This window comes from Spermophilus citellus (genome assembly GCF_964194105.1).
Source record: "Spermophilus citellus genome assembly, chromosome: 7".
Lineage (NCBI taxonomy): Eukaryota > Metazoa > Chordata > Mammalia > Rodentia > Sciuridae > Spermophilus > Spermophilus citellus.
The window spans coordinates 111,371,877-111,386,302 of NC_138188.1; positions in this window are offsets into that span (position 1 = coordinate 111,371,877).

Below are 14,426 nucleotides of genomic sequence, written 5' to 3' on the forward strand. Positions count from 1 at the left end.
AATACTATTCACCACATCAATAGACTTAAAGACAAGAACCATATGATCATCTCGATAGATGCAGAAAAAGCATTTGACAAAGTACAGCATCCCTTTATGTTCAAAACTCTAGAAAAACTAGGGATAACAGGAACTTACCTCAACATTGTAAAAGCTATATATGCTAAACCTCAGGCTAGCATCATCCTAAATGGAGAAAAACTGAAGGCATTCCCCCTAAAATCTGGAACAAGACAGGGATGCCCTCTATCACCACTTCTATTCAATTTAGTTCTTGAAACACTAGCCAGAGCAATTAGACAGAAAAAAGAAATTAAAGGCATAAAAATAGGAAAAGAAGAACTTAAATTATCGCTATTTGCGGATGACATGATAATATATTTAACAGACCCAAAAGGGTCTACAAAGAAACTGCTAGAGTTAATAAATGAATTCAGCAAAGTGGCAGGATATAAAATCAACATGCATAAATCAAAGGCATTCCTGTATATCAGCAACAAAACTTCTGAAATGGAAATGAGGAAAACCACTCCATTCACAATATCCTCAAAGAAAATAAAATATTTGGGAATCAACCTAACAAAAGAGGTGAAAGATTTATACAATGAAAACTACAGAACCCTAAAGAGAGAGATAGAAGAAGATCTTAGAAGATGGAAAAATGTACCCTGTTCATGGATAGGCAGAACTAACATCATCAAAATGGCGATACTACCCAAAGTTCTCTACAGGTTTAATGCGATGCCAATTAAAATCCCAACGGCATTGCTTGTAGAAATAGATAAAGCAATCATGAAATTCATATGGAAAAACAAAAGACCCAGAATAGCAAAAGCAATTCTAAGCAGGAAGTGTGAATCTGGAGGTATAGCGATACCAGAGTTCAAACTGTACTACAGAGCAATAGTAACAAAAACAGCATGGTACTGGTACCAAAACAGGCCGGTGGACCAATGGTACAGAATAGAGGACACAGAAACCAATCCACAAAATTACAACTTTCTTATATTTGATAAAGGGGCTAAAAGCATGCAATGGAGGAAGGATAGTATCTTCAACAAATGGTGCTGGGAAAATTGGAAATCCATATGCAACAAAATGAAACTGAATCCCTTTCTCTCGCCATGCACAAAAGTTAACTCAAAATGGATCAAGGAGCTAGATATCAAATCAGAGACACTGTGTCTGATAGAAGAAAAAGTTGGCTATGATCTACATACTGTGGGGTCGGGCTCCAAATTCCTTAATAGGACGCCCATAGCCCAAGAGTTAATAACAAGAATAATAAATGGGACTTACTTAAACTGAAAAGTATTTTCTCAGCAAGAGAAACAATAAGAGAGGTGAATAGAGAGCCTACATCCTGGGAACAAATTTTTACCCCTCACACTTCAGATAGAGCCCTAATATCCAGAGTATACAAAGAACTCAAAAAATTAAACAATAAGATAACAAATAACCCAATCAACAAATGGGCCGAGGACCTGAACAGACACTTCACAGAGGAGGACATACAATCAATCAACAAGTACATGAGGATCCTGAAGATGGCGGCCAAGGGAGTGCAGCACACCAGTACGCTGCGCCACTGTACGGGAGAAACACGAGGTGAAATGGCTGAAGGCTACCTTGGTGGGAATCCCCAGTGAAAGAGGTGCTCCAGAATCTAGAGGTCAGAATTCCAGCGCGCGGGATTCGGCTGCAGGGGCTTGGTCGCGGGCGAATTCTCCGCACGGAGGGAAGCAATACTTGGTCAGCGGACCGCCCCGTGGATGGAGTCTGGGACGCGCCCGAGTTAATTAGGCGCGAGGTACCAGAGAGGGATTACAGCGAAGCGGATTCTGCAGGCTCCTGCCAGTGGCACACTGGCCGCGCTGAGTGCTGAATTCCAGTTTTGAAATAGAGGAGAGAATCGGTCCAGTTCGATTCCCGACACCGGTCGGAACACGGAGGAGGACTGCAGCCGCCATCATGGAGAGCTGATGCAATCATCCCTGTTTTCTACTGATCTCAGCTCATTCAACTACAGAACAGGTGATTCCAGGCTGGTATTTGCCTGCGTCGCGCAGACAGATCGCTCAGGCTCGGGATTGGAAACTCTGAGGAGAATACTCTTTAGACCTCACCCCTGGCAAGGCGGGCGCCGGGCTTTGAGCGGCCAGATTCTAGTTCCCCGGGTTGCTTTGGCCCAGGGCGGGAGATCCTTCTTGGCCCGGGGCTAGGAAACCCGCGGCGACTGTGTCTTTGACCCTGCCCATGTCTGAGCGTACACTGAGCTGGGAGAGGTTGGAGCTGCCAGGCTCCGGCTCCCGGGGCTGCCTGGGCCTGAGGCTGGGGTACCTCTGTGGAGCCTGCTCCGAGCAGAGTGTGGCAGGGATCGGAGAGGCTGGGTTCGTGGCTGCTTGAACCCAGGGCCGCGGAGCCTGCGGGGACCGCGAGCTGAGGCCAGCCACAAGTGAAACTTGCGACGAGGGGCAGCGGGACTCTGTCTCCTGGAACAGTTTTGACCCTGAGCTGGGGAGCCCGCGGGAAGTGCGTCTTAGACTCTGCTCCCAGGGGAGCGTGCACCAAGCAGGGAGAGTTTGGTGCGGCCAGGCTTGGGCACCGAGCAGGGAGAGTCTGGTGCGGCCAGGCTTGGGCTCCCGGGGCGGCTTTGGCCTGGGATTGGGGAACCCGCGGCGGTAGCCCTGAGGAGCCTGCTCCTAGCAGAAAGTGGCGGGGATCGGAGAGACCGGCTCCTGGCTCCCGAAGCGGCTCTGGCTCAGGGTTGGGGATCCTACAGGGACTGCTTCTTGGTCCGGGTCCTGCTGGGTGCTGTGGGGGCCTGGGGGGCAGAGTGGAGCTGCCTCCTGTGCCCAGAGCAGGCTAAGGGTCCCGCCGGTGTGGTATCGCGACACCCCAACTGCAGCTGGGGCCGAGGAGAGTAGCCGCCCATGCCTGGAACAGGACCAGCGACCCGACGGCACGGTAGCCAAGTCAACCCACTTGGAGTGGAGGCCGTGAAGAGCTGCCGTCTGACCCTGCAAGGTAGGCAGTCCTGCGTCCCACTGGCAGGACAGGCTCGGCAGCCGGCCAGTGTGGTGGACGAGTAGCATCGAGGCAGTCACGTCACACTGGTTGGAGTGGGGGTTGAACAGAGCCGCCGCCAGCGTCCAGAAGGAGCCCAGAGACCCGTTGGAGAGGCAGTTAGGTACCCCCACTGGGAGTGGGGGTTGAGCAGAACTGCCGCCCAGGCCCGCAGGGTGGGCAGATCTGAGACCCACCGGCGGAACAGGCTTGGAGGCCGACCAGCGTGGTAGACACGTCACATCAATTGGAGTAGGGGTGGAGAAGAGCTGCTGCCCACGTCCGGATCAGGACCAACGATCCGAGGATGTGGTAGGAATGTCACCGCAATTGGAGTGGGGGCAGAGTAGAGCAGCCACCCGTGCCCGCAGGGCAGGCAGACCTACGACCAACCAGCATAGTGGATAGATCACCCTGATTAGAGGAGGATCACAGCCACTACCCACCCTACAAGAGAGATATCCCAAATATACAAGAGCAACATAAATAAACAGGGGGAAAAATTTCAAAAACACAACAGTTTCACGAAGCAGAAAGAAACGCAAGCAACATGAAAAGACAAGGAAAGAAAGGACCACAAGCAATGCAGGTCAACTCAACTCTAGAAGAGGTAATAGCTGCAACAGATGGAATGTCAGATAAAGAGTTCAGGATATACATGCTTCAGATGATCTGGAGTCTCAAGGAAGACATGAGACAGCAAAATCAGACAATGAAAGATCACATTGACAAGGAACTACAGAAACAAATCCAGGAAGTAAAAGATCGATTTCACAGGGAGTTAGAAGTAATAAAAAACAAACAAATAGAAATCCTAGAAATGCAGGAAGCAATAAACCAACTTAAAACCTCAATTGACAATACTATCAGCAGAATAGATCACTTAGAAGATAGAACATCAGACAATGAAGACAAAGTATTTCAACTTGAGAAGAACATAGACAGTTCAGCAAGACTGCTAAGAAACCATGAGCAGAACATCCAAGAGATATGGGATAACATTAAAAGACCAAACTTAAGAGTCATTGGGATACAGGAGGGCACAGAGCTCCAAACCAGAGGAATGAACAATCTATTCAATGAAATAATACGAGAAAACTTCCCAGACTTGAAGAATGAAACAGAATCCCATATCCTAGAAGCCTACAGGACGCCAAAAGTGCAAAATCATAAGAGATCCACACCTAGACACATTATAATGAAGATGCCCAACATACAGAATAAGGAGAGAATTTTAAAAGCTACAAGAGAAAGAAAGCAGATTAAATTTAGGGGCAAACCAATCAGGATAACAGCTGATCTCTCAACACAGACTCTGAAAGCTAGAAGATCCTGGAATAACATTTTTCAAACACTGAAAGAAAATGGGCTCCAACCAAGAATCGTGTATCCGGCGAAATTAAGCTTCAGGATGGAAGATGAAATTAAAACCTTTCACGATAAACAAAAGTTAAAAGAATTTGCAGCTAGAAAACCATCTCTTCAAAAAATCCTTGGGAAAACATTACAGGAAGAGGAAACTGAAAATAACATTGAAAACCATCAGTGGGAGGTAGGACACTAAAGGGGGGAAAGTAACCAAAGAGGAAAATTAATCAGGTTTAGTAACATAAATAAACAAATATGACTGGAGGAACAAACCAAATCTCAATAATAACCCTAAATGTTAATGGCTTAAACTCACCAATTAAGAGACACAGGCTAGTCGAATGGATCACAAAACAAGATCCAACAATATGTTGCCTACAGGAGACGCATTTGATAGGAAAAGATATACATAGACTGAAGGTGAAAGGCTGGGAAAAATCATTCCACTCATATGGACTGCGGAAACAAGCAGGAGTGTCCATACTCATATCAAACAAAATAGATTTCAAGCCAAAGTTAATCAAAAAGGATAAAGAGGGACACTGCATACTGCTCAAGGGAACCATACACCAACAAGACATAACAATCATAAATATATATGCCCCAAACAATGGTGCAGCTACGTTCATCAAGCAAACTCTTCTCAAGTACAAGAGTCTAATAGACCACCATACAATAATCATGGGAGACTTCAACACACCTCTCTCACCACTGGACAGATCTTCCAAACAAAAGTTAAATAAGGAAACTATAGAACTCAACAACACAATTAACAACCTAGATTTAATTGACATATATAGAATATACCACCCAACATCAAGTAGTTACACATTTTTCTCAGCAGCACATGGATCCTTCACAAAAATAGATCATATATTATGTCACAGGACAACTCTTAGACAATATAAAGGAGTAGAAATAATACCATGCATCCTATCTGATCATAATGGAATGAAACTGAAAATCAACGATAAAAGAAGGAAGGAAAAATCATGCATCACTTGGAGAATGAACAATAGGTTACTGAATGATCAATGGGTCATAGAAGACATCAAGGAGGAAATTAAAAAATTCTTAGAGATAAATGAAAACACTGACACAACATATCGGAATCTATGGGACACATTGAAAGCAGTTTTAAGAGGAAAATTCATTGCTTGGAGCGCATTCCTTAAAAAAAGAAAAAACCAACAAATAAACGATCTCATATATCATCTCAAAATCCTAGAAAAAGAAGAGCAAAATAACAGCAAAAGAAGTAGAAGGCAAGAAATAATTAAAATCAGAGCTGAAATTAATGAAATTGAAACAAAAGAAACAATTGAAAAAATTGACAAAACCAAAAGTTGGTTCTTTGAAAAAATAAATAAAATTGACAGACCCTTAGCCATGCTAACGAAGAGAAGAAGAGAGAGAACCCAAATTACTAGCATACGGGATGAAAAAGGCAATATCACAACAGACACTTCAGAAATACAGAAGATAATCAGAAATTACTTTGAATCCTTATACTCCAATAAAATAGAAGATAGTGAAGGCATCGATAAATTTCTTAAGTCATATGATCTGCCCAGATTGAGTCAGGAAGATATAGACAACCTAAACAGACCAATAACAATAGAGGAAATAGAAGAAACCATCAAAAGACTACCAACTAAGAAAAGCCCAGGACCGGATGGGTATACAGCAGAATTTCACAAAACCTTTAAAGAGGAACTAACACCAATACTTTTCAAGTTATTTCAGGAAATAGAAAAAGAGGGAGAACTTCCAAATACATTCTACGAGGCCAACATCACCCTGATTCCTAAACCAGACAAAGACACTTCAAAGAAAGAAAACTACAGACCAATATCTCTAATGAACCTAGATGCAAAAATCCTCAATAAAATTCTGGCGAATCGGATTCAAAAACATATCAAAAAAATTATACACCATGATCAAGTAGGATTCATCCTTGGGATGCAAGGCTGGTTCAATATACAGAAATCAATAAATGTTATTCACCACATCAATAGACTTAAAAATAAGAACCATATGATCATCTCGATAGATGCAGAAAAGGCATTCGACAAAGTACAGCATCCCTTTATGTTCAAAACTCTAGAAAAATTAGGGATAACAGGATCATACCTCAACATTGTTAAAGCAATCTATGATAAGCCACAGGCCAGCATCATTCTGAATGGAGAAAAATTGAAGGCATTCCCTCTAAGATCTGGTACAAGACAGGGATGCCCTCTCTCACCACTTCTGTTCAACATAGTCCTCGAAACACTGGCCAGAGCAATTAGACAGACGAAAGAAATTAAAGGCATAAAAATAGGAAAAGAACTTAAATTATCACTATTTGCAGACGATATGATTCTATACCTAACAGACCCAAAAGGGTCTACAAAGAAACTATTAGAGTTGATAAATGAATTCAGCAAAGTGGCAGGATATAAAATCAACATGCGTAAATCAAATGCATTCCTGTATATCAGCGACAAATCCTCTGAAACGGAAATGAGGACAACTACTCCATTCACAATATCCCCCCCAAAAATAAAATACCTGGGAATCAACCTAACAAAAGAGGTGAAAGACCTATACAATGAAAACTACAGAACCCTAAAAAGAGACATAGAAGAAGACCTCAGAAGATGGAAAAATATACCCTGCTCATGGATAGGCAGAACTAACATCATCAAAATGGCGATATTACCAAAAGTTCTCTATTAAGTTCAATGCTATCCCAATCAAAATCCCAACAGCATTTCTTGTGGAAATAGATAAAACAATCAGGAAATTCATATGGAATAATAAAAGACCCAGAATAGCAAAAACAGTGCTAAGCAGGAAGTGTGAATCAGGCGGTATAGCGATACCAGACTTCAAACTATACTACAGAGCAATAGTAACAAAAACAGCATGGTACTGGTACCAAAACAGGTGAGTGGACCAATGGTACAGAATAGAAGACACAGTAACCAATCCGCAAAACTACAACTATCTTATATTTGATAAAGGGGCTAAAAGCATGCAATGGAGGAAGGATAGCATCTTCAACAAATGGTGCTGGGAAAACTGGAAATCCATTTGCATCAAAATGAAACTGAATCCCTTTCTCTCACCATGCACAAAAGTTAACTCAAAATGGATCAAGGAGCTCGATATTAAATCAGAGACACGGCATCTGATAGAAGAAAAAGTCGGCTATGATCTACATACTGTGGGGTCAGGCCCCAAATTCCTCAATAGGACACCCATAGCGCAAGAGTTAACAACCAGAATCAACAAATGGGACTTACTCAAACTAAAAAGTTTTCTCTCAACAAAAGAAACAATAAGAGAGATAAACAGGGAGCCTACATCCTGGGAACAAATCTTTACCCCACACACTTCAGATAGAGCCCTAATATCCAGAGTATACAAAGAACTCAAAAAATTAGATAATAAGATAACAAATAACCCAATCAACAAATGGGCCAAGGACCTGAACAGACACTTCTCGGAGGAGGACATACAATCAATCAACAAGTACATGAAAAAATGCTCAACATCGCTAGCAGTCAGAGAAATGCAAATCAAAACCACCCTAAGATACCATCTCACTCCAGTAAGATTGGCAGCCATTAAGAAGTCCAACAACAACAAGTGCTGGCGAGGATGCGGGGAAATGGGTACACTTGTTCATTGTTGGTGGGACTGCAAAATGGTGCAGCCAATTTGGAAAGCAGTATGGAGATTTCTTGGAAAGCTGGGAATGGAACCACCATTTGACCCAGCTATTCCCCTTCTCGGTCTATTCCCTAAAGACCTAACAAGAGCATGCTACAGGGACACTGCTATATCGATGTTCATAGCAGCACAATTCACAATAGCAAGATTGTGGAACCAACCTAGAAGCCCTTCAATAGATGAATGGATTAAAAAAATGTGGCATCTATACAAAATGGAGTTCTACGCAGGAATAAAAAATGACAAAATCATAGAATTTGCAGGGAAATGGATGGCATTAGAGCAGATTATGCTAAGCGAAGCTAGTCAATCCCTAAAAAACAAATGCAGAATGTCCTCTTTGATATAAAGAGAGCAACTAAGAACAGAACAGGGAGGAAAAGCATGAGGAAAAGATTAACATTAAACAAAGATGAGTGGGGGGAGAGAAAGGGAGAGAGAAGGGAAAACATATGGAAATGGTAGGAGTCTGCTTCTGGCTTCATTGAAGGTGAAGAAATTGGTTGTTTCTTCATATTTTTTAATGAATTTCCAGATGCCCTTTTTTTTAAGCTAGTAGAATCTTCCAAATTGCCTAATTCTCAGCCAAAAACAAGTGTTCCATCTGTCCCACTGTAACTTTTTCTATAGAGGAGACTAGGTTAATGATTTGCTTTTTGTCATTGAAACAGATCCTACTCTGTCCTGATGTCACAGGGATCATTGTCATAGTTGACAAAATTATAAATGTTTATGATAGACTATTGTATAATACACAGTAATTATAAACTTTGTATACTACATAGTCAATTAATTTTATTCAGATAACATTCTTGAAAATTTATTTCTAAGTTGTGTTCTGCCTGAGAAGGAAGGAAATAAGAACTCTTTCATAGTTTTCAACATTATATCAAATATATACATTTAAACAAAATTTGCTTTCACTTTGAATAAGAATATATATATATATATATATATATATATATATATATATATATATATATATGAATGCTCCTAACTTTCAGTTGATAAATCTGATGCCCAGAATGTTAAAAAATAACTATGTCAAGATTGCCTAAGTATGTAAGAGGAAGAATTATGATGAGGTTGCAACTGCTGAGTGCAGATCACTGGAAACAGTGGTGTAAAACAAAATGGTACAGCCATTTTTAAGGAGAATGTGCCAGTTTCTTATAAAACTAAACATGCTCTTTTAAGATCCAGCAACTGGGGCCTGGGGCTGGGGCTCAGTGGTAGAGCACTCGCCCGGCATGAGTTAAGGTACTGGGTTTGATCCTCAGCACCACATAAAAATAAAATAAAGGTATTGTGTCCACTGACAACTAACAAAATACACACACACACACACACACACACACATATATATATATATAAAGATTCAGCTACTGTACTCCTTGGTATTTACACAAATGAATTGAAAACTTGAATGAATTGAAAAACCTATACAAATATTTACTGTACTCCTTGGTATTTACACAAATTGAATTGAAAACTTGAATGGATTGAAAAACCTACACAAATATTTACTGTGTCTTTATCCAACATTGTCAAAATTTGGAGGCAATTGAAATGATCTTCAGTAGATGAATGGATAAATAAACCATGGTATATCCTATGGAATATCATTTAGCACTAAAAATGAGCTATCAAGCCACAAGTAGACCTGGAACAACCTTAAATGCATATTACTAAGGGAAAGATGCCAATTGGAAAAGGGAACATACTACATGATTCCAACTATGTGACATTTTGGAAGAGTCCAAATTATAAAGATATTAGAAAGCTCAGAGCCAGGTGTGCAATCCCAGCTCCTTGGAGGATCAGTAGTGCCTAGGGTTAGTGGAAAGTGGGGTGGATAAATAGGAAGAGCACAGGGAATTTCTAGAGTAGTGAAACTATTCTGTATGCTGTAGCAGTGGATTTATAGCATTATGCATTGGTCAAAACTCTCAGAACTATACAATGTGAGGACTGAGTCATAATGGAAACTATGGACTGAAGTTACTTTTAATGTGTTGATATTGGTTTCTGAATTGTAACCAATGTCTCACTTTAATGCAAGGTGCTAATAACAGAAGATATGGGGAAAATGAGAACAAGAGATGGAAAATGTGCTTTCCACTAGATTTTTGGTAAATCTATATTCATCTAAATATACATATATTTAAATTTTAATATATAAGTGTTTATTAAATATATATGTTTATTTATATTTATATTAAATATGTAAACACATATATATTTATATGACTTAATGACATTCCACTCCTGAAATTCTCTTGAAATAACAGCATTCTAGAAGGACAACTTCATCACTCACAGCCACATAGATAAAAGGAAATTCCAAAATGGTAGTTTGTCTCTCTGGGCACAAATAACAGAGCCGCCACAAAGCCTTGTAGGTTCAAACAGCAACTCTTTATTCCCGAACTCTCACCGGCACTCTACCCACACTACCCGGGAACACACTCCCTCCACCAGGCTCCACGTGCGCCAATTCTCCCCAACCACCAAAGTAGTGCTGGAGGCAGCAGGATCCGCCCTAATCCCAGAGCCGCCCTAATCCGAGAGCAGGGTCACCTTTCAACCATTCCCTCTAGCAAAATGCCAGGCGTCATTCCGACTAAACTGTGGCTCTCAACAGTAGTTGAAAAGGCTATGGAATTGCATGGGCATTACTGGCAGAAAAACATGAATGGAAAAGTAAAAAAGCATCCCAGTGCTAACACACAACAGGGTAGGAGAAGGAAGAATAGAAGTTCATTGAATTAGACAAAGGGGAATGAAGAGAAGGGAGGATGGGAATAGGAAAGACAGTAGAATGAATCAGACATGACTTTCTTATGTTCATATATAAACACACAACCAGTGTAACTCCTCACCATGCAAGAATAGGAAGTTGTACCTCATATATGTATATGTCAAAATACATTTACTGTCTTGTATAATTTAAAAAAACAAATAAAAAAGACTAAAAACATAAAGAAAAAAGAAAAGCATCCCAAGATAATAATTATGTTAAAAAAACTGTAAAATAATACAAATGGGCTATAGCACATTGATAGTGATAATTGCTATTATGTTACTGGGTTAATGAGTGGCTTCCCTGTGGTTCCCACTCTTCTAACTCCCTGGGGACAACTCAGTGAGAGCCACAAAGCCCAGTGGCCTGGGGCTACTTACATGCAACCAAAGCAATTGCCCTTGAAGTTTGGGCTTATTCAAGAGGTACAGATTGGAAACATAGCAATCACCAGAGGCGCTTCCAGTTAAAATGCAGATCATAAGTCAAGAGTCTACTTGCACACTCAGCCACCCAGCAAGCATGATTTATTAATTCCTTTTAAGAGGCCCTCACTGGAGATGCACATAGGGTCAATTGAAACCTCTGGTCTTTAAGAACTCCCAATCTTGTCTCCCCAGGACCAGAGGTCTCCCAAGCTGTGACATTTCTCATGATGCAGAGGTAGGCTAACCACAGAAGGGGCTGGAACAGCATTTAAAGTCCTCCAGCAACCTTAAGCATATGGTCCCCAAGTTCCCCTCCACAACACAGTTCCTGGACAAGCAGGAGCCAGTTCCCCACCCCTCAAACCTGCCCAGTACAGAGTTCACTTAGACTGACCTTTGGGGTCAAAGAATTCCTTTCTGACTGTCCCCTGTCTCACCCCAGCAGCAACAAGCATTTCAGATAAAGGATCTATGATTCACAGGGCAAGTGGACTCATTTCTGAAAGTTTCCACTTTGTGAATGAAATGGTATTGACAGCTTGGAGGAGGACCAAGAACAGGAGGAACAATGTAATTATCTCTGAATGTATCTAAACAATGCAAGCCAGACTTGCAAGCATTTGATTAAAAAGAGGAGGGAAGTTACTGGAAAATATTGGGATGGTTACTGCCATCCCTTTATTTACCTAATTACTTATTCATTTTTATTAATTGACCATGTTTACCTGGTTAATGACTTTTTTTCATTTCTCATGCTGCCTTTTGGTTTTATTTTGGTTTGTGTGAAAACAGCCATAGTAGGCTTTCAGATGTTCATTTACAGATTCAGAGCCTATAAAATGATGTTTTTTTCCACATAAGAAAAGGAATAGGGAAGGAAGGAACAGGTCAAGCTCCTATTGCAGAGGGTCATTTTATCTGATGAAGACCCCATAGGGCAGGGAATAGAGAGGCACAGCAGGCTTAACAGAGGAGCTCCACAAGAAGAAGAGCACCTTAAACTCTGGGTTTGTTCTTTAAGAACCTGTTCAACAGGGGAAGCTCAACCAGAGTGTTGACCAGGAGCCGAAGCTCAGGGCTGGAGCACCTTATGTGGTCTGGCTCCAGAATCCTTGCTACTACCCACCAGGGACCAGGAAAGCCAGCCCAGGAGAATACTGAGCACAACTTTCATACCTGCTCATCCCCACCTTCCAGCTGCAGACCACCATGTGCCTCTAGACCAAAGCACAACACCAAGGCAAGGGCCAGAACTCTGCTCTACAAGAGAAAGCCTGACTAGGAACTTAGGGAAACCCATGGCAGGTGAATCAGATCCTGTGACCCTTTTGGTCCTTAGTTACAAAACAGCAAATACTCTTTTCCCCACCCACCTTCCCCCCCCCCACATCCCCAGGTCTCAGGGGAGAAAACTCCACCTGTGAATAAAAGGAGTTCAAAATCTTCTCTGGATCTCTCTCAGAGCCCACTGAAGAGATTGGCATGTGTTACTGGGGGCCAGGACAGCTGCACAACTCTCCTGTGAAACAGGATTTCATGGGTTTGGGGAGTCTTTTGTGATACCTCATCAATGCATGAGATGACCTGTGTACAGGTAACAGAAGGCTAAGAAATGTCAGGTGAAACCTGGCACATGTGGATATGGTTTTCAACTTTTTAATGTTGTTTTAGTGGATGCCTGGCTAATTAGGAATCAAGATCTTAACAGATGAAAGCCCAAAGAAGGTAAGTGACTTATCTAAGAACACACATCTGTAGACAAACCTGGAAACAGAACTCAGGGATTCATACGCTCTTTCCCCATAACCACACATCCTTGCTTAGAACAAAAAGAGCAAACAAAGTAAAATAAAATTAAACAAAGGCTAGGGATGTAGCTCTGTGGTAAAAGAGTTGCCTCACAGGTATGAGGCCCTGGGTTCAATTCCCAGCAAATAATAATAATAATAATAATAATAATAATAATAAAATTTAAAAATTAAAATAAATTTATGTTGAATTGCAAAATAATAGGAAAGAAGACTAAAATCCAGAGGCAATATTTTCCTGGCCATTCAGGGGTACTTTGTGGTTTCAGCTAAGAGTTCTGAGCTGGGGATGTATTGAGAATTTTCTCATTTCCCAACCCAGCACACAGTAGGACAACTAACAATGCATTCTAGTAATCAATCCTAGTGACACTGAGTAAGCCCTAATATTCAGAGTCTAACAGATTGAAGGGACTTCAAATCCATTGTGCAGATGAGAAACATAAGGTACAGGGAGAGAAAATGACCTGCCCAGAAACACCCAGCTGGCCATGGGCACAGCTGAGGCTGGATCCATCACTCGTTCTTCATCAGTGTGGGATTCCCAGGGCACAGGACACATCCCAAGGGTAAGGATAGAGATAGGGCTAATAAGTCAAAACTTACACATGTGAAGGGATGTGGAAATATAATGAATGAGAAAGCAGAGGAAAACTTTCTTTGGTCCAAATCAAAGGTGGTATATCTGCCCAATGTAATAAAACAAAGTAGCAGCAAAAAATAAAGAGGTGGCTAATGTGGATTGCATTCTGAAGGACTGCTGAGTGATAAGGGGTAACTTGTAGAATACTCTGTTTATCACAAATCTACAAACAGACCTCTGTGTGTACAAAAGTAAATGCATTAAAGAAGTCTGCAAAGATGTGCTCTAAAATGATAACAAATGTCAAAAACTAAGCAGAGGTAATGAGGATGCAAGGATTGAGGGCTGTGAGCTAAAAGAATTTCAGCCTTATCTGGGAAGCTTTGTTTCCTCCAAGATGAATGTGTTTATTTAATATTTATGAAATAAAAGATTGACAAATTTTTAAAAGAGAAAATAGAAGTAAAATTTTAATGATTCACATATCTATTCATTTACCAGCTAAGCAACTACAGTGTGTCAGTCATGAAATAAGATCTCCCTGCTGATATGCTGTAGAGCTGTGGTCTGGCTCCAGAGTCCTTGCTACCACTCACCAAGCAAGCAGCTCCAAGAGGAATTGCAGTCAGGGAACAGAGTAGGGAGGG